At 48.9% G+C, this 19,463-nt stretch overlaps 1 long non-coding RNA gene across 1 annotated transcript; it reads right to left on the bottom strand.

The window, feature by feature from the left end:
• Window positions 1-12,015: 12,015 nt before the first annotated feature.
• Window positions 12,016-18,721, bottom strand: LOC309859956. The gene is made up of 3 exons (XR_014309059.1): window positions 18,379-18,721; window positions 17,866-17,996; window positions 12,016-12,204 (listed from the first exon to the last, which is right to left on the bottom strand). It is a non-coding gene; the product is annotated as an uncharacterized lncRNA (long non-coding RNA).
• Between the last annotated feature and the right edge of the window lie 742 nt (window positions 18,722-19,463).

Here is a 19,463-nt window from a genome sequence, read left to right on the forward strand (position 1 = left end):
CACTTCTGGGAAGCAGGTCAAAGATTTGTTTCTGAACCAGCTGCTGACAGAGAGGGTGGAATTACGTGATTAGCGTGGACTCTTCCATTCAGGCACCACTGACACATACACCTCTGCAGGTGGGATGTCACGCCCAGCGGCTTATATACAGGTAGAGTCCTCAAATGAAGACTCTTATTAGGGCTTTCAAGCTTATGTTTGCATTTAAATTTGTCCATCTCTTTTTCAGGCATACATCTCAGGATGTCATGACGGGAGGGAACTTAGCCAGACCTGTCGCTGACCCTAGTCTACCCAAGACCTTGACGAGCTAGGGTATTTGCTTGGCCTCTTGAAGGATCTTTTGGAAGGTCAAAAAATTGATGGAAATAATAGGACCTACCTCACAGGCTCGTGAGATGGAACTGGTGTGGTTTTGGAATATAGGTGAGAATTTTTGGAGTGGGGTCTGGAGCCAACAGCCAAGAAAGAATTCTTGAGATGTCTTTGATGCAAAAAGGTGGTTTTATTAAAGCTTGGGGACAGATCGCTGGGCAGAAAGAGCTGCTGTTCTGGGGTTGTGAGGGGTGACTGATTAAGTATTTGGGAGTTGGGGGTGGTAAGGAAAAGGGAGATTTTCAAAAGAATTTTCATATGCCAAAGAGGACCTGCTAGATACCAGAGGCCTTGCCTTTGTAGGGTTAAGGTTGTTTTTCCCTCTCCTGAAGCAATAACCTTAAGACGGTTGGGAACTTCCTGGAAGAATATCACACACACCTCATCCAGAAGTCTGGGAAGTTGGGAGGAGCTTGCAGGGCGCCAGCTTGTGTGTTGCCTTCAGCTGGCCTTCTGCTCATTTGCCGAGCTAGGTAACGAGTACAAGGTAGCACAAAGTAGTGGTTCAGGCCTGGCTGATGTGGGAAACAAAGGTGGAAGAAAAATTATTAAATTTCCTTACTACCTAGAGCCCCGACAAGTCCTTAAAACAGGCAGTGTGACATTCCTCTAAGGACCCAACTGCCTTGATGTTAATACTTTGCTAAGGGCAAAAGGCAATCCTAGCCCGAGGGCCCCTCACCCCCACTCCTCACCCCCCACCCCCGATCCTGTAAACCTACTTTAACATATAAAAATTCCTTTAGAAGTTTCCTTTATCTCTAATCCCCAAGACACTTGTTGGCAACCATCCCCCAAGCATATGGCACCCCAATATACATCCAAAGGGTCTCATGACTAAGGTTTTATTAGACAGTGATAAATGACCTTTTCCCAAGCATAGCTAGCCCCCTCAAGGTTCTGGAAAGCTTTCTTCCAAATTTCTTAGAGACTTACACTATCGCTAATGCCCTCCCAACTCGAAAGTTTATAATGGACCACTCCTCATGACCCCAGTGCAGTTCTTTCTGCCCACGGGTCATGTCCCCATGCTTTAATAAAGTCACTTTTTGCACCAAAGATGTCTCAAGACTTCTTCCTTGGCCATCGGCTTTGAACTCTAATGTCTTTCCTACATTATGGTTACTTGCAGGGTAGGGCTAGGGTGAGCCAAAGGAAATGCCTGGGGCCTCATGGCCCTGCCTCCGTCTGCCGAGCCCCCGGGACTCATATGATTCATCCAGCACAACTGACCTTCTATTTGTGTGAACCGGTGCCCTCCACCCTCAGCAAAGGCCACCAAGAACACCCCGATCTTTGAACAACCACCCCTCACAGCCCAGACAGTGTACTTCCCACAGAACCCTAAGGAGTTGCCATCAAAGGGGCTGCAAAGAATTGCCAGGTTCTAGGACTGGGGCTTTGTTTGGGGGTGGGGGGCAGGTGTAAAGAAGCCGGGATCAGCTCTGGTTTGGGTGAAGTCAGAAAGTGGGCACAATCCTATGTCCAGGTATCTCACTAAATCTTGTTGGGGGATGTCCTGAGCAGCACTAGGGTGACTGGCTGGTAAAGAAGTCACAGTTAATCTGTTCAGCCAAGAGAGGGGGGCTGTCTGGTATTTCGTGGGCAGTTGAAAGGCCTTGCTTTAGGGGAGCCAGCAAAGTTCCTAAGTGGCCTTGTTTTGTCTCACCCTCACGGAGTCCCAGAGTAGCCTTGTCTGCCGTTGGGGTTCAGTGAAATGGTTTGTGTCCAACAGGAGGATGGAATGGGCCAGCCCTGAGTGCCCAGTGGGATTCTGGCTGGCAGGGGCTGCTAGGTTTTCTCAGTGCTAGACCCGGGAGATCAGACAAGGTCCCGCCCTCAAGCACTTCATGGCCTGGAGGGCAGCTAAAGTTTACAACACCAGGTGAGGCTGGCCATGAGGGAGCTTTTGTATCGAGCCAGAGCTGGACCCATCTGAGAGAGGAGTGAGGGGAGTGCGCAGAGCATCAGAGAGAGCTTCACCGAGGAGGGTGTATTTGATCCAGGACAGAGGAGGAGGGAGGCAGGAGGGAGTCAGGGAGGGAGGGAATGGCAGAGAGAGAGAGAGAGAGAGAGAGAGAGAGAGAGAGAGGAAATCCTTTATGTGTGTGGCAGTCTCTGGGTTCCAAATTATAAATTCAATTCAAGCCCTAGCAACTTTGCAACTGTGGTCGTTTTCTTCTCTTTCTTTCCAGGAAGAAAAATAGCCTTTCTATTTTCATCACTGAAATTGCCGTTTGTCATTCTCAAGGTGCCTGGGTGCCTTTGTCTCTGCCGTCAGCTGGCAGCAGCGCTGCTAAAAATAGCTGGCGGAGGGAACCGCTCTACGCTGAACATTAAAAATAGAAAGGGAAGCACTGGTGTGAATAATGCATGGGAGAGAATCCCGCTCACGCTGGGCTCCGGGTCCTTTGGGGGCCGGGCTGCCGGGCATGGCCCCGCACAGCAAGGGAAGATGAGGCATTTTTTCGCTTGTCCTTCAGTGAAAGGGCAGCCCACAAATTACACTTTGCCCTCCGCCTGCCTTGGGCGGGTAAGGATAAGAAGAAATCAAGGCTTGGACCAGCTTTCTGGAATGCAAATTAGGTGTCTAATTTGTAGGCAGGGACTCAAATGCCATCTGGGCAAGACAAAGGAGGGAGTGGGTTTGTGACCTGGCAGTGAGGGCATGCGGTTCCTGGGTTTGTTTTGTTTTGTTTTGTTTTTCTCTTTTTTAGTATCTTAAAGATTTATTTATTATTTGAGAGAGAGAGAGAGAGAGAGAGCACATGTGTGCATGCAGAGGGGGGGAGGGGCAGAGAGAAAATCTCAAGCAGATTCTCCACCTTTGGGATGTGATCTCATGACCCCGAGATCACGACCTGAGCCAAAACCAAGAGTCAGAGTCTTCACTGACTAAGCCACCCTGGTTCTCCTGGTTTTGATTTTCAATACTCAGTATTGGCTAATCAGAACTGGTCTGCAAGGGGAGTTTGGCCCTCCTGAAGTCATCAGATTATGATCTCGGCAACATTCGAGAGCTGCGCCAAGTCATTACCTCAGCCTGAGGGGGGCTTTCCCCATATCCAGGAACATCACAGGTTCCTCGTCAATGTTGTCAAACAGCCAGATGCTCCTAGAAGGACACAAAAACTGCCTTTTGCCCAGACTCACTCCCCATGACCAGATGCTACTTGTACGGCTGGTGCTCCCAGACTGCCAGAGCTGAAATAACTCAGGGGTTCGTGGGTGAATTAGGGGTGCTGAGGTCCGAGAGCAGAGGAGAGCGGTCTCAGGTCACACAGCTCCCCCATCAGAGGCAGGGTGGCCTCGCCTCCTCACTGCCCTGACTTTGCCCCTCTAGCAGCTTCTGGCTGAGTTGCCTTTTCAAATCCTTGGCGGAATGGGACCCTTATTCCCAAAGGCTGACTCCATCTGCTCCTCTAAGCTCTGAGGCAGGTGGAATTCATCCTTTCTGAACAAGCCTACACCTTAGGCTTGGAGTCCTGCCATCCTCTCCTGGCCCTGAGGGTATGGGGCCAGAGCAGCCCACATGCCGGCACTGCCCCTGGGGTAAAGGGTCTCTGCCTCGTCTGCCTCAGGAGCCGGGCTATGATTTGACCTGACTACTACTCTCCTTACCCAATCATGTCCTCTCACTCCACAAGACTACCTCTCCTTCCTCAGGAGTGGGAGTCTCATTCTCAAACCATGCCAACAACCCTCACGGAAGGGCGAGGGCCAACACTTTGGGTCAGCTGAGGCTCAAATCCAGGGGTGCCCTTACCCTCCGCTCCACTCAGAGCGGTACACCTAATAGCGCAGCCCCAGTTTCCTGCTCCGGAAGTGGGACCACAATACGATCCAGCAGAGCTGTTCTGAAGCTGAGCCCTCCCAAGGAGAAATGCTGACCACTCTGACCTCACACAACAGGCATTCAGAAGATGTGGGTCCCTCCCCTGCCCCCAAGGACCCTGCCTTCCTGTCTGCTGCAAACTTCCCTGGGGTTCCCCAACTGCGGGCTGGGTTTGAATCCCAGTCCCTGTCGCCCTCCCTCCCTCAGGTAATCGGGAACCTCGGGCGCATCTGGCGTCCATTCCCTTGCTCATGAACAAGAGGGCCAAGCTCCCTTGTGGGCTGCAGGAAGCCTGTGGGAAGCCCGTTACAGAGGCAGTGCTCAGTAAGGGACAGCTGTGATTATGCTTCTCCCCTAGGGTCCTGATGGGCAAGGAGCCATAGGTCCCGCACGGACCATGCTTCATTTCGTGGCAAGTCACCTTTTCTTCCCTGACTTTCCTCCACGGTTCACTTCCTCAGCCATCCTACTCATCCCATAGTATTCTTTAATGCCTTCCCTAATTCATTTGTCAAATCCCCCAAAGTAGACTCAGGGCTGCATCCTGTGCTGCTGAGTGTGTTAGCTGAGGGGAGTGAGGTATGCTCTCTGACTTTGCTGGGGTCCCTGAGGAGGTAGGCCACCCAGGCTCAAGTTCAAGACACCTGAAGGTTCCAAGGACCTCTCCTGTACTCTTCCTGCTTTACTTTGGTCCTGGGTGTGGCAGACTGATTAATGTCCACCGCAACCCCCCAAATGACCACTCCTGATCCTTGAAATAAGTGGATGTTACTTTATATGGCAAGAGGGTTTGGCAGTTACGATTAAGCCGAGCATCTTGAGATGAACAGATAATCCTGGAGGACTGGGATGTGCCCTGGGCATAACCACAAGCTTGCTAAAAAGAGGGAGGTGGAGGGAGATGTGACGTCAGAGGAGGTGCGGTGACGCTGGCAGGCTGGCAGGCAGGAAGGTGGAGGGAGCCGTGATGTCAGAGAAGGTGCTGTGATGCCGGCAGGCAGGGAGGTGGGGAGACGTCAGAGGAGGAGAAAGTTCTGTGACACAGGCAGGCAGCAGGGGGAGTCTTGACGCTGGCAGGCCATGGGGGTGGGGTGGTAGAAGCCACCTGACGTCAGAGGAGGAGCAGGTGCTGTGACGCAGGCAGGCAGACTGGAAGAGAGGGGAGGGACGTGGGCGAGCATGTCAGCGGAGCGGGAGAAGCTGGGGGAGATGAGGAGTGGATTCTCCCCTGGAGCCTCCACAGGAGCCAGCTCTGCCCAAACCATCGCTTTAGTCCGAGAATACTTCTTGTGCACCTCTTACTCCAGAAACGTAAACGAATACGTTTGTATAGTTTTAAGCCACTAAACTTGTGGCCGCTTGTTACAGTGACAAGAGGAAGCAGATAGAGTGAGCATCAGTGTTTTCTCCCTAATTTACAGACCGGGAAGCTGAGATTTGGAAAGGTTATGCGGCTTACTCAATATTAAACAAATAATAAATAAATTCTTTCACTGCCTCATTCTCTCTATTGGTGAGTTAATCTTACTCCAAGTGAAAAAAAAAAAAAACAAAACAACAAGTGCATACTCAGTCTTAGCCCCTCCTTAAATATGACTGCTCCTTCTTTCTCCTGGTAATTAAAGAAATATGCAATGATGGAGTTAGGGAATGAGCAACATGGTTGTGCTTAGGGATCAGAATATGCACTTATTCACCAAGCTGTTTCTAGCTCTGTGGACAAGATGGGAGGCCTTGAGGTTTGCAAGGAACGAGCTTGGAATATGTAGAGAGGATCTCACTGTGTTTGTAGGTTGTATCCATGATGTGTGTGTGTGTGTGTGTGTGTGTGTGTACACACATACTTGAGCATGCACACATGCATCTGCTATCCTTTCTAGGTTGGAGAAATGGAGAGCGCACACATTCCTTACTCACACTGTACCTTAGAGGAAAATTTAAAGGGATTCAGATACAGTGAGAAAAGTGTCAATAATCAGCCCCACAGTACCCAAAGAAATAGCACATCTGCACAGGGACCAAATGGGAAAAAAAAGAAAATGGCACAATGACTAAGCAAATACAGCACGGGAGAAATAAATATACTTAGGAAATGAGCACGGCGTGCAGCAGTCAGACGCAGATCCCACCTGCCAGAGGGTTTGAAGTTGAATTTCCCATGAGTCTGAAGACAAGGGGGACCACCACTGCTTTTGGTAAGTGCAATAATAATAATATCTTCCTACATGATGTGGCATCACCATTACCAGAGTGTCACATAACATAAATTGGGCTGAGGTGGAATGCAAAGCTTGAGAAATCAAACAGCAGTTGTTTTTGGCCAGTATGGGGGCAACAATGATTATGAGGAATATGGCATAAGGTGACCTCTTTTTATGAAATTTGAGGCTTTAAAAATGAGAAAGGTATGATAAAAGTAATTAATCACCAACTTAAAGTTGCTACTAAAGCCAGACCATCCATAGGGCAGTTTTCTAAAGGAATATCTCATCTCCAACAGTCATGGGGAAAACTGCTGAAAATAAGGGCCAGCATGTGAGTATTTTCAAATGCAGGTTTTCAAAGGAAACGGTATATAATCTGGACAACATTCCTATGTTAAAGTCTAGATTATGATAAGGGAGGAGTGGGACCATGAGACCTGGCATGGGGATATTTGGACAGATGTGACTGAAAATCTCAAACCCCAATTTCTCCTAAACCTGTGGCTAAGAGAAGTAGCTTCCTTCTCCTTGAAAGAGAAAAAACAAAAAGAAAAAGAAGCTCCTCTTCCATGGCGATGTTATAAAGACCTCACCTGAAGTGGATGCCTCTCATGATCTGCCCCTCTCCCCCCGTCACCTTCAGGATGATAACCAGGGTCAGATTTTATCTCAGCCTAAATCAGGAAGTCAAGTCTTGCTCTAAAAAGAAAGACTTCATACAAAAGAGAAAGAAGACTTTCCTCTGTCAAATGAGTTAGATCCACCATTGACCTTCTCTTATTCCCTGGTCACCCATTTCTCTCCAACAAAGACAAGCACTCTTAAGTCAGAAGACACACTATAGGCACTGATACATCCTTAGTCTTGGTGGTTTACAATCTTCTAAATAGGAAGCTGAAAGAGTTGCAGTTCTAGGTGGTAAAGTAGATTGCTTCAGTTTGAAAGCAATCTCATTTCCACCATTTAACCAATGATACGTTCATGTACCTGCACACTTTTATTTCTTTATTCAAATGTTTAATGGGTTATCAACTAAAAGTCCTCTGTAGAGAACAAATACAGCAGAAAAACCCAAATAATGGTAGTTTAAATACTTGCTTATTTCTCCCTCACACAAGGATGCCTGGAGCAGTCACTCTAGGGTTGAAATGGTAGCTTCCAACTTTCCTCAGGGATCCAACTGTTTATCTGCTCTGTTTTCTTCAGTGAATGGCTTCCATCCTTGAGGTGTGTCAAAACCCAAGAGTCTGCAGAAGTGCCACATCCAAGCCCCGTTCCAGGCAGGTAGCACAAGTGTTGTTGGAAAACAATAGAACACTCGTCTTGACTGGGTCAGCTCCTCGAAATAACTTTCCAACTTCCCTATGACACTTCCAGTTGAATCTTTGGCCCAAAGTTCATATTATGGCCTCACCAGCCGCATAGGAAGCCGGGAGATGTCACTGTTTATCTGAGTGCCTGTCACACTGAACAATTCCAGTTTGGGTGGGATGGATATCGGATAACAAGGAAGAATCTCTAACACAAATAAGCAGCCTTTCTTCACGCAACAGATGCCGAGCCCTCCCCGATGTGTAAGGTGAAGAAGGAAGTAAGGAAGACAAACGCAGCACAGAGCCCGGGTCTCAACAGTCTGATGGGGGAAACAGGTGAACAAAAATGGAAAGTGGGAAATGGGATCTCGTGGCTAGGGATAGTAAGTCTTGAACTTAACAGGGGCAGAGAAGAGGAGGTGAGGCTGGAGAGGTGGGCAAGGCACATACCCCCAAGGGCTTAAGGCCACCTTCAGGTATTCCAGTGTTATAATAGGTGGAGGAGACCCACCGAGCAGAAGTGCCGTGGCCAGCCACTGTCCTCTGCTGACTAGCTGTCCTTCGCCCTCTTTCTCACAACAGCATGAGGATATCCTCTGTAGAAAACACTTGTCTTTTAGTATCAGCTCAAATGGTTTAGGTGAATGCCCCCTTACCTGTCCCATGGCTCATAGGTAGTCAAGAGATCAAGCCCTGTTCAGCCACCATAGTCTCTTCCCCTGGGCACAGGAATATGTCCTGAGTTAATCCAATGGGATTAGTTCTTCCAGTTTTGTTGAAACTGTGTGTATTGCTTGGTGCAGGAGGGGATTTCTGCTAGGGCCACCAGGCAGGGAGAATAAAAGCCTGGACAGAACTCAGCTGATAGCAAAAATAATATGGAAGAAAGCTGAGCTGAGAGGTGGAGAGGGGCCAGGGTTTGCTCAAAATGCTTGAGTCCTGAGTTCTGGAACTCTTGAGTTCTGCAGCTCTGTGAACCCATAAAACCCTCTTTTGCTTGAGCCAGCTGAGTTGTTTCTGCATTTGCAACAAGAGTTTTGCCAGATAGGGGCGTTATATAGAACAAGCCTTCTCAAAAAAAAAAAAAAAAAAAATACAGTGTATGCAACAGGTGACACCATCAGGACACACTGAAAAGTGGGGTGAGTGATTGCCTGATTGGCTGGGACCATCCAGGTTTTAGCCTTGGAAGTCCCACATCCTCAGTCTCTGGCAAATCCTGGCAGTTTGTGGCTATCAGGTAAAATTCATGTTAAGAGAAGATCACTGGAGCAATGGGGGCCATCTTCAAATATCTGAAATATTCTCACATGTATGAGAAAAAGAGATGATTCTGTGTGTCCCAAAGAGTAGAGGCAGAAAAACTCAGCAATGTCTGTGGAAATGAGAATATTGACAGATTGTCTTCATTACAAGAACAATCTCTCTAAATACCAGAACAGTCATCTGAGGGTGCATTTGGCCTCCATGGAAGTGGAACCCAGGGCAGTTTTATGTTCTGGCCCCTGACAGGCAGAGCTGGGCATGAACCCTGGCTCTACCCCTCACCAGCTGTGTGGTTTGGGCAAGTTCGTTAGACTTGTTAATCTCCCCTCCTTATCTGTAAAATGGCGATTATGATAGTACCTACTTCCCCGGGTTATCGTAGGGATTAAATGAAATGAAACCAACTAACTAAGTCCTCAGTGAGTTTTAGTTGTAAATATTGAGATGCTAGGGCTGCCCTGTCGGTAATGAGAGCTGGCCAATCCCTTGGTGCAGATGCTCTAGAAGGAGTCAAGGATTGATTCTTCCAAATGAGGAGCCTTAGGATGTCGTTGAAATTTTCTTTCTAGGCAAAGACTCTGTTTTGATTTGATTTCGTATAAAAGATGTTGCTGATAGGGCCATTTCGGAGATGGATGCCTGCGATAATTTTTGACAGACTTTCCTTGTAAAGCTCTTCCGGGCTTCCCTAAAATACATTTTGCTGAGCTTTAAAATGAGTAACATCTATCTGCTTCCAGCTGTCTGGACGTGGGGTTATTTCTGCCCTCAGCCACTTTAATGAAGCTGTTAGAGTGACAAAGTGAGTCACCAGCCAGGGCTCCAGAGGAGGCTTGGGTCAGGGAGACATTTTCCAGCGGACGCCCTGAGAGGAAGCCAGGCGCCCTGGGGGGCCATCCGGCTCCACCACCTCCCACTGGACCCAGCTCCAGCTAGGAGGCCAGCACAGTGTAGACCAATGCTGAATTGTGGCTGAGAGGACTAAGCACAATCTTTTAATTTCCTTAAAATGTCTGGCATTTTAGAAAAATTTGAGGTTTTGCTTTCGTACGGAAAAGGGAACACATCTTTAATGTACACCTTGATGATTTTTTATAGATGTACATCCCCATGTGACCATTGTTAAAATCAAGACATCAAATATTTTCACCACCTGGAAGATTCCCTTGGACCCTTTCTTCCCAGACATTGCACCCACCACCCCCCGAGGAATCCACTGCCCTCTCTTCTAAAACCGTATGATGATTTTGCCTATTTTTGTTCTTTGTATCAGTGGGATCATAGGGTAAGCCTGCTTTTGTATTTAGCTTCTTTTCATCAGTGTGAGATCTGTGAGATTCACCCACGTTGTCGTGTACGTCAGCAGTTTATTCTTTTATACCTGCATAATCTCTAGGCATACATCTAAGTTATAATTTCCCAAAGTTAACAACTTGACTCTGACACAAATGTAGATGTACCATGTATCAAAGATTTTATTCAACTCATTAATTGTTGACGGAATCAGGAAAACATTAAAAACAGGCTCTGATGAAAATTTGACTTCCTGAGATTTACACTGTCAAGATCAAATGTGTGGGCATTGCTGTGAACAGGAATCATTTTAATTGCTCAGAAGAGGAGACATTTGCATTGCTATTGGTTTTCTGTAACTTCTCTATCTCCCCAGAGCTGTGAAGTCACATTGGCCGTAAAAGGTTTCACCCTCTAAATACTCAGAGACCCCTCAAAGGGTCCCTAGACGACACCCAGCACTATGCCAGGGGGACTCCCAAGGGTCTCTCGGGCTTCTTTCCAAGTCTTATAAAATATTTCCCGATGGTATGAACATGACCTCAATTCATTTATCCATGTGCTTGTGCATGAGTATTTGAGTTCTTCACAGTTTGGAGTTAGGAGTAAAGCTACCATGGGCGGTTTTTGATACATCTTTTTGTGGACACAGGTACTCACTTCTCTTGGGTGGATAATAGGAGAGGAATTGCTGCTTCATAGAAAAGTTGCACGTTTTGCTTTAGGAGACACACCAAATGGTTTTGCACAGCGGTGCTACCACTGTAAGCTCGCCGTGAGCATGAGCGCAGACTCCAAGCAACTGGTCCCGCTTCTTCTTCGCTGACACTTGGTGGCATCATGCTTTTTAACCTGAGCTGTTCCTGGGTTATGCAGGTCTCCTCAATTTCTATCACCTAAGCCAGGATTATTTTTACCTTTGTACACGTAAGAACTACTCGGGCTGTTCCTTCAAAGTGTGGATTCAAAGTTCACAGCCCATCTGCAGGAGTTTTGATTTAGTGGTTCTGGGTCAAGCTCAAAAATCTACATTATTAACAAGCACTTCATTACATTGAGCCAGCATCCTGAGAAATGCCGGCTGAAAAGAATCTGTGCTGTGTAATCTGTGGGTTGCTGTTGCTGCTCCTTCATGGTGCGGCCTGCCAGAAGAGAGGGTGAGAACCCACATGGGCTCCCAGATTTCCGAATGTGGGCTAATGATGACAGCCACTTGTAATCTCAATTTTCAAAACAATCCTCCAAATTGAGACTCAGGGTTTGCATTTTGCAAATGAGGACACGGAGTTTCTGAGGGTAGATAAAGAAGGAGAAGTAAGGAAATCTGCCTAAGATCTCATGACAGAGGATCAAGGCTTAGAACCAAGAATCGTTCGATCCCTTATCAATGATTTTTCTAATATAACACTGCTTTGGGCATATTTTTGTTTGTTATTTTTATCAGCAGAGGCTTTTTCTCCCCCAGATGCAGTTTTAGATGCAATTTCCACATCCGAAACAGATTGTAATTAAGCTTTTAAGGTAGCAGCTGGGGCCAGCAGCACTGAACCTTACCTGGGTGACCTCTCTGAACCGCGGTGTCCTCCTGTGTTCACCCGTTGTGAGCCTGTGACCCTCCCTGGGCCCTGGGACAAGGGCGTGCAAACCATGGGACCCAGTACTATCCCCCAGAGGCCCTACACACAGATGTACAATTTATACAGCACTCCATTTTTATTTCTTTAAGAAAATATCCATTCCTACTATCTGGATTCTCTTTTATTTAAACCTGAATATGACCTGCGAGCAAAATAGAATCTGTGGTGCGGGAAAGCCTGTGGCTTGGCAGGACAGCAGCATTCGCAGGACGGAAATCAGATGACCCAGGAGGCACACATTGGGAATGCCAGGGGCAGTGATGTCTCTTGGGGCTTCATCGCTAAAGGCAGGTAGCAGAGGGCAGAAATACGATTCAGAAGAGAATTACCCCCCAAACCGAAATAAATCAATGTTGCACACTGGCGCTCTCTCCTCCTCAGGGAGCAAGCTGTTCTAATTAAAGCCGGAGAGCTCTTCCGGCATTCCGTACCACCCTAGTCTTTCACTGTCCAGATGCGTGACCTTGAGCCAATCATTTTACATCCTTCACCCTTACCGTTCACATCCGTGTAACTGTATCTGGAGCCCGGATCCCAGAGGGCAGGATGAGGATTACATGGGCTGCACAGAGTGTTGTGCCAAGAGAGAGCACCAGGCTAGGGGAGCTACCCCTTTTATTTACTTATTTTTTAAGTATTTATTTATTTATTTATTTATTTGCCAGAGAGAGCGAGCGAGAGCGCATGTGCACAAGCAGGGGGAATGGCAGGCAGAGGGAGAAGCAGGGTCCCTACTGAGCAAGGAACCTGATGAGGGACTCGATCCCATGACCCTGCGATCATGACCTGCGCCATAGGCAGACGCTTAATAAATTGAGCCACGCAGGCATCCCCATGGGAGAAGAACACGTTTCCAGCACTGGCCCCTGCTGAGCCGACTATCCACCCCGCAGACCCACCAGCCCTTCAGAGCTATGTTTTGGAAACAGTGGTGTGACTTTCCCCTGCTCTCCTGCTGGGACTGAGATGAGCCCTGCCTCGCTCCACACAAGGCTAGGGGAGGAGGGCGATGACACCACCAGCAGGACTGGAGAGAAACATATCTGGGCAGTCGATTCTATAAACATCGGAGAATGAGATCACTGTACCATCTATTTCAAGAGCGGGAGCAGCACCCCAGCTAGATCCAGGGTAGGTATCTGGAAAGCTACAATTTTAGCTGACTTCTAACAACAATAATCACTACAATTTATTGCGCTCTCAGAGTGTGCCCAGCACTGTGCTGCACATGGGACCTCATGTATCCTCAGGACAACCCCATGGCATGGGTACCCTTGCTGTGGCAATCCGGAGATGAAGGAACTGGGCCCTGAGGGTTGAAGGACCTTCCCCAGGTCACCTGACCAGGAAGCAGGGCAGCTGGGCTCCCCTGGCCTCACCGGGCAATGCCAGTTGGGGTACAGTTTTGGTGGCTGCAACAGAGGTCCAAATACAGGGGCTTAAAGAATTCATGAGTTAATTTTTCTCTGGCGTCAGTCTTCACGCACTCTTATGACTCCTCCCCACCTGCACGGTGCCTCAGACCCATTGCCACACCCCATCCCCGGGGCAGGAAGGCAGGGGTGGCGGGGTTGGGGGAGAGGCACTTGGCATCCCTTCTGCTCTGAGAACATTGGCCTGAACTGGGTTATAAGGTCTGGTCTAGCACCGAGGGAGGCATGCAAATGCCTGTGTTAGATTAAACTGTAATGTTGTTACTAAGGTAACAGTAGAGAAGGGAGTTACCAGTGGACAGCAGGCACTCCCCGCCTCAGTCCCTCCATTACTGTGCCTTGTACTGAGAGGTGGTGGACACAGTATGACCATGACTGTGACCCCTAAGATAAAGCAAGCTCTGCAGAACTCTGCAGGGACCTACCATCAACAGGGGCATAGAGAAGCCATGGACAGACGACTTCTGAGCCATAATCCTGCAGACAGGAGGGCGTCTTGAGTGCCCCCTACACCCAGGAGCTCATCTTGGCATGACCCTGAACGTCAGGCCATATAATGTTGTGTTGAGAAGTGAGGACACTAAGGCTCTGAGAGCTGAAATGACCTGCCTAAATTCACGTGTCTGGTAAGCAGTCAGGTCAAGATTCAGAGTCCCAGCAGTGTCACCCTGAGCAGGTAACTTCTTCGCATCTTTGACTTCCCCGTCTCTAAAGTGGAGAAGAGGGTACCTACCCCCCCCCACCTCCGCCCCCACCCAGGGCTGATGCAAGCCGCCGATGTTCTAAGGTAGCTAATGCACTTGGGAGAAGCTGGGCCCGTAGCAAAAGCCCTCAGCAAATGGTTAGACATTATTGTCATTGTTGTGACATTAGTGCTTGTTTTATCTTTCCCCTCTGTGCACCCTGCATCCAATCCTAATCCCAGTGTGACAGATGCTGTATTAGGGAATCCACAGGCTGGGAATGTCCACAGAGAGACTAGAGTACTTTTGACCCTAAAACATAAACAAAACAAAACAAAACAAAAAAACCCCACCTCTAAAAGAGAAAGAATTTTCTGGATATTGAAAGAAAGGTAGGATTTTAATAGGCAGAGAGAGGAGTGAAGCCGGAGGAAGAAGGCCCTCTAGGGAAGGGGCCGGCTTGGAAAAAGGCACCCAGAGAGGAGGCAGCAAAGTATGTTGTGGGACAGGAAAACAGCATCGGTGAGCAGGAGACCAACGCTTGGAGCTCATTGAAGGAGGCTGGCCTTTTACCTGAAGGCCATGGGGAGCCCTGAAAGGTTTTGATCATTGCTGTGCCAGGGGAAAATTACCATGGCAACAGCTCTGGGGAAGGACTGGAGGTGGAGAGGCCGGTTCAGCAGCTGGTGCCCCGGTTTAGGTAAGAGGTAATGAGCACCCGAGTTGCAGCTCTGGCTTAGGGAAAGGCGAGCAGGGAACCGAGTAAGGACAATGTGTGCGGGAAGAATGAAAGGATCACAGTAGCTTTGTAGAAAGAAGGAAAGGCAGACGGAGTCGTGAGGCAGGAACGCTTAGCCCGCTGTCTGACGCACCAGCTCCAAAGAATGTCCGCCTCATAGCATATGATGCTATCTGCCTATTGTGGCAAAGAATTCTTTTTTTCCTAGCTGGATCTGCTTAGACCCTGAACTCTATTGTTCACTCACTCATTCACTTGCTCACTTGTTAAGCCACGTGTTCAGTCGGCAAAGAGATCATGTCCGCTTGAGACGACCATTTATATGAGCAAGGAGCAGGGTAGGGTGCTGTTGCAGAGGAGCCGACTATAGACTGAATATTTGTGTCCTCCCAAAATTCCCACGGTGAAACCTAATTCCTAACGTGATGGGATTGGGAGTAGGGGCATTTCGAGGGTGATTAGGTCATGAGAGTGGAGCCTTCATGATGGAATTAGTGCCCTCATACAGGAAACCCTAGGGAGATTCCTGGCCCTTCCTCCATGTGCAGACACAGTAAGAAGACGGCTGTCTAGGAACAGGGGAGTGAGCCTCACCAGACACTGAGTCTGCCAGTGCCTTGATCTTAGACTTCCCAGCCTCCACGACAGTGAGAAATACATATCTGCTGTGTAACAGCCACCCAGTCCAGATTGTTTTTTATAGCAGCCAAAATTACCGACAGCCTCCAAATACACTATTATAAACAAGCCACATAGTAATGACTCTTTCTCCTGTGAGGTTAGGGGCAGCTCAGGGATGGTATGGGAGCCTACTGCTAATTCCTGTTCTGCCACCTCAGCATGCAGCTTCCATCTCATGACCCTACATGGCTGCTCTGGCTCCTGCCATCATGTCAACACTCAAACCAGCAGAAAAAGGTGGGGGAAGGAAGACTCTCTTCCCCTTTCAGATCGTGACCCAGAATGTGAGCACATCACTCCCATCCATGTCCTATTAGCAAGAACTTCTTCACATGACCCCATAACTACAAGAGAGGCTGACAACTGTGCTCCTTATTTGGGTGTGTAGGTACAGAGATTAACTCCCTAGCACCATGGGAGAAGGGGAGTATGGTCTCTGCCACTTTGCTCTACCTCCCCCCATCCCAGTGCTTAAGAGATCACAGGGAACTTAGAAGGAACTGAATGAATTTGTATCGTGGGTTAATAAAAATATCCTGATAGGTCCTGGGGATACAGAGATGAAATAACAGAGTCTCTAGCATTGAAGGAACTTTTAGTCGATTCTGGGACCTAGACAAGTAAAGAGATAAATGCAGGGAATTGCTATGCTAGGGAGATGGCAGCATGTCTGGGCACAGTTTCAACAGTCACAAAGGGGAAAGGCAGCAAAAATCAACCCAGGGTGAGAGCGGTCAGAAAGACTTCATAGAGGACACTGTTCAGCTGAGTCTGGAAAGATGAGTAGATGTTTGCTTGGACAGCCAGGTGAGGAAAGGCGCTCAAGGACAAGACAAGTGCACAAGCACAGTTGGGAGGGTTGAGATATCCCCTGACACGTGCAGGGTCGGGCAGGCACCAGCAGAAGGCTGGGCAAGGCAAGAGAAGGGGCTGGAGGAGGTAGAGAGGGCCAGGTCTGGGGACCCGAGTCTTTACCCCACAGAAAATGGGGGCCCGTTGAGCAGGGACCCGAGTCTTTACCCCACAGAAAATGGGGGCCTGTTGAGCAAGGAAGAGACATGTGTGGACATGATCACATTTGCAGCTCTGGATGATCACTTTGGGCACCCTTTGTGGAGGATGGACCGGCAGTTGGGGGCAAGCAGGAGGTAGGAAGCAAAAGTTTCACAGAAGCCTAGTTTTCTTAGTAAACCCTGATGACTGACGCACATATATCTTCCAGTAGTCTAATGGACCTCGTAAATAAACCTAGAAATATTTCCTTTGAAATTAAAGTTACGGTTGAATGTTTTAATACCAAAGTTAATTGATTTTTTTCCCCCTGTCACTAGTTTTTCTTCTAGTGGCCCCATTTCTATGCCCTCTGTTTGCTTCTGCTGAAGCTTATAAACTGACATTTAGGGAAGAGTTGTGTGCCCTTGGCCAAGTCACCTGCCTTCCGCCCCTCAGCTGCATCATGAGTGTGCTGGAAGGGCGGAACCCCACAGCTCCTTCCAGCCAAAATACTCCATACTATATAGGAAGTCTGTGGCATCTAAACCACTGAAGCTCTGAGAAGTAAGGAATCCAAGGATTAGCAACTGTTTTATTCAGCTGGGAAGAAACTGAGCTCAGAGAGGTTCAGGGGTGAGCCCAAGGTCACCCAGCCCTGACTATCAGCAACAGAAGCAGGGACTGGAACATGGCTGCTTCTCAGTTTAAGTCTTTCCCCACCAATAGAATCAAGTTTTGTAGCCTCAGCGAGGATATTTTGGCCCTCCAGGCTTCACCAATCCTTCGAGTACATGTTTTCTGGAATGATGCCCCACTAAGGTTTCTTCCAATTCTTAATTTCCATGAGTTACAGGGTTTACATGAGTTACAGGTTGAGTATTTCTTGGTCATTTCTCTCCTAACACTTATCAAACTAGTAATAAATACACAGCAATAAACATTCACCCATTCATTCATTTAATTATTTAAATGAGAATTTTCTGGTTTCATTATAGGCTTCATAAACAACACATTGAAGGATGGCTAGTCCTCCAGCCTTATAATGCTGGACATCATGATAGCGTCCAGTTTTTTGACTTACAAATAATGAAGTAAAGAACTTGTTTGAATCTTGGTGGGCATCTTTGATTATTTCCTTAGGAAAATTAAGATAGATTCTAGATGGAGAATTCTCTAGGTGATACCTGTTATACCTTCACAATTAACAAGGCCCAGATATAATCTTGACTTTCTGCCACCCTCCCAGTAACCCCCCCACACACCCCTTCTGTTTCTTCCTAGTCTTACTCATCAGTGACACCACATTATACCCAATTACTTAAATCAAAAACCTCTGCGCTGTCTTCAATATCCTTCTTCTGTTCACCTTAGTCAGCCCATTGCATGTTCTGCAGCTCTCCCTGCTGTGCATACCCTAAATCTGTCCATACCGCATCACCTCCAGTATCACCTCCGTGGTCCAAACCACCAGCATGTCTCCCAGCACCTGAGATGGCCCCTCACTCCTTCCTTCCATCTCATCCGGATCTGGGATATTCCATTTTCTGCAAGGCAGCCGGAATAAAAGAAAAAATGTTAATCAGTTCATGTCATAAAATCCTATAATGTGCATCAGAGAGATTTAAGAAAAAATAAAACTTTTTTTTTAAAAAAAAAGATTTTATTTATTGGACAGAGAGAGAGACACTGCCAGAGAGGGAACACAAGCAATGGAAGTGGCAGAGGGAGAAGCAGGCTTCAAGCCCAGCAGGGAGCGACGCAGGGCTCCATCCCAGGACCCTGGGACCATGACCAGAGGCAGATGCTTAACAACTGAGCCATCGGGCACTCTGAAAAAATAAAATCCTTTACCCTGGCTCCCAGAGACCCCTGCCCATCTCTTTCTACCCACCCCGCCAATCAAAAGGCAGTCATTTATTCCCTTACTTCTTGAGCAGAACATCAGGGAGAGCCAAAGACGCCCTGCCCCCGCGGAGTTCACGTTCTAGCAGCGGAATCAACGCGGACCTTACGGCGGATGCTGGAGGGGTCCGTGCGGCCGGGCGGGAGAGGTGGAGCAGAGTCAGGCCGTGGGCGGGGCTGACAGGACGCAACCGTAAGCACAGCGATCAGGCAGCATTTCCGCAACTCTTGTGACGGGGGGGGGGGGGGGGGGGCGTGACGTCACACGACGCCGCAGGGGACCGGCTTCCTGGGCCGCGGTATCCACTTCCGAGGGGGCCGCGGCAGGAACGCGACACCGCTTCTCTGACCTGCCGGATTCTGAAGTCCGGCCCGGAGGCAAGTAAAGCCGCACACGCCGCTGGGAGGGGCCGCAGAGCGTGCGTGGTTTCCAGATTCCTAAAATAAGACGGTGTGAAGGCACGGCCGGGCGTTCCTTCGGGCTGCTGGTCGCACCGAAGCCTCGTTCAGCCTCAGAAGGAGGGTCTTCGGAGCTCCGGGGCCCCACACGCCCATGGCCACGGCCCTCATCCGCGACATGTCGGAGGGGAGCGCAGCCACCTGGCTCTGCTACCGGCCGCCGGCGCGCGGGGCAGGAGGCCTGCATCTTCCTCGTTCCACACGGAGTCCCCAGCGCCTCGCCCAGGAACTAAAGCTCCCTAAGCATCCAGTCACGTGCACGGAAACAGCCCATCACATGTACTAAAGTAGCAGTCACGTGCACTGAAGCGTCCCATCACGTGCACTGAAGCGTCCAATCACGTGCGCCAAAACATCCAATCACGTGCGCTGAAGCATCCAATCACGTGCGCTAAGGACATGCAGAGACGTGGCTGAGTCCCGGTTGAGCTCCTGGCCTAACGGACCCCACGTCTGAAGCGCTTCGCGACGGTCGTGTATTGACCCTGAAGGAAGGGGTGGTGTGAGAACGAGTCACCGACTCTTTCACGCTCTTCCGCTGAGTCAGGATCCGTCCAAGTCCGAGGGCCTTTTTGACGGCTCCAACCGATGGCGCCCACCGGAAGCGACCCCGAGTGGCTCCTGAGGCCGGTCACGAACGGCCGCGTAGC

This window comes from Mustela nivalis, assembly GCF_964662115.1.
Source record: "Mustela nivalis genome assembly, chromosome: 2".
Taxonomy (NCBI): domain Eukaryota; kingdom Metazoa; phylum Chordata; class Mammalia; order Carnivora; family Mustelidae; genus Mustela; species Mustela nivalis.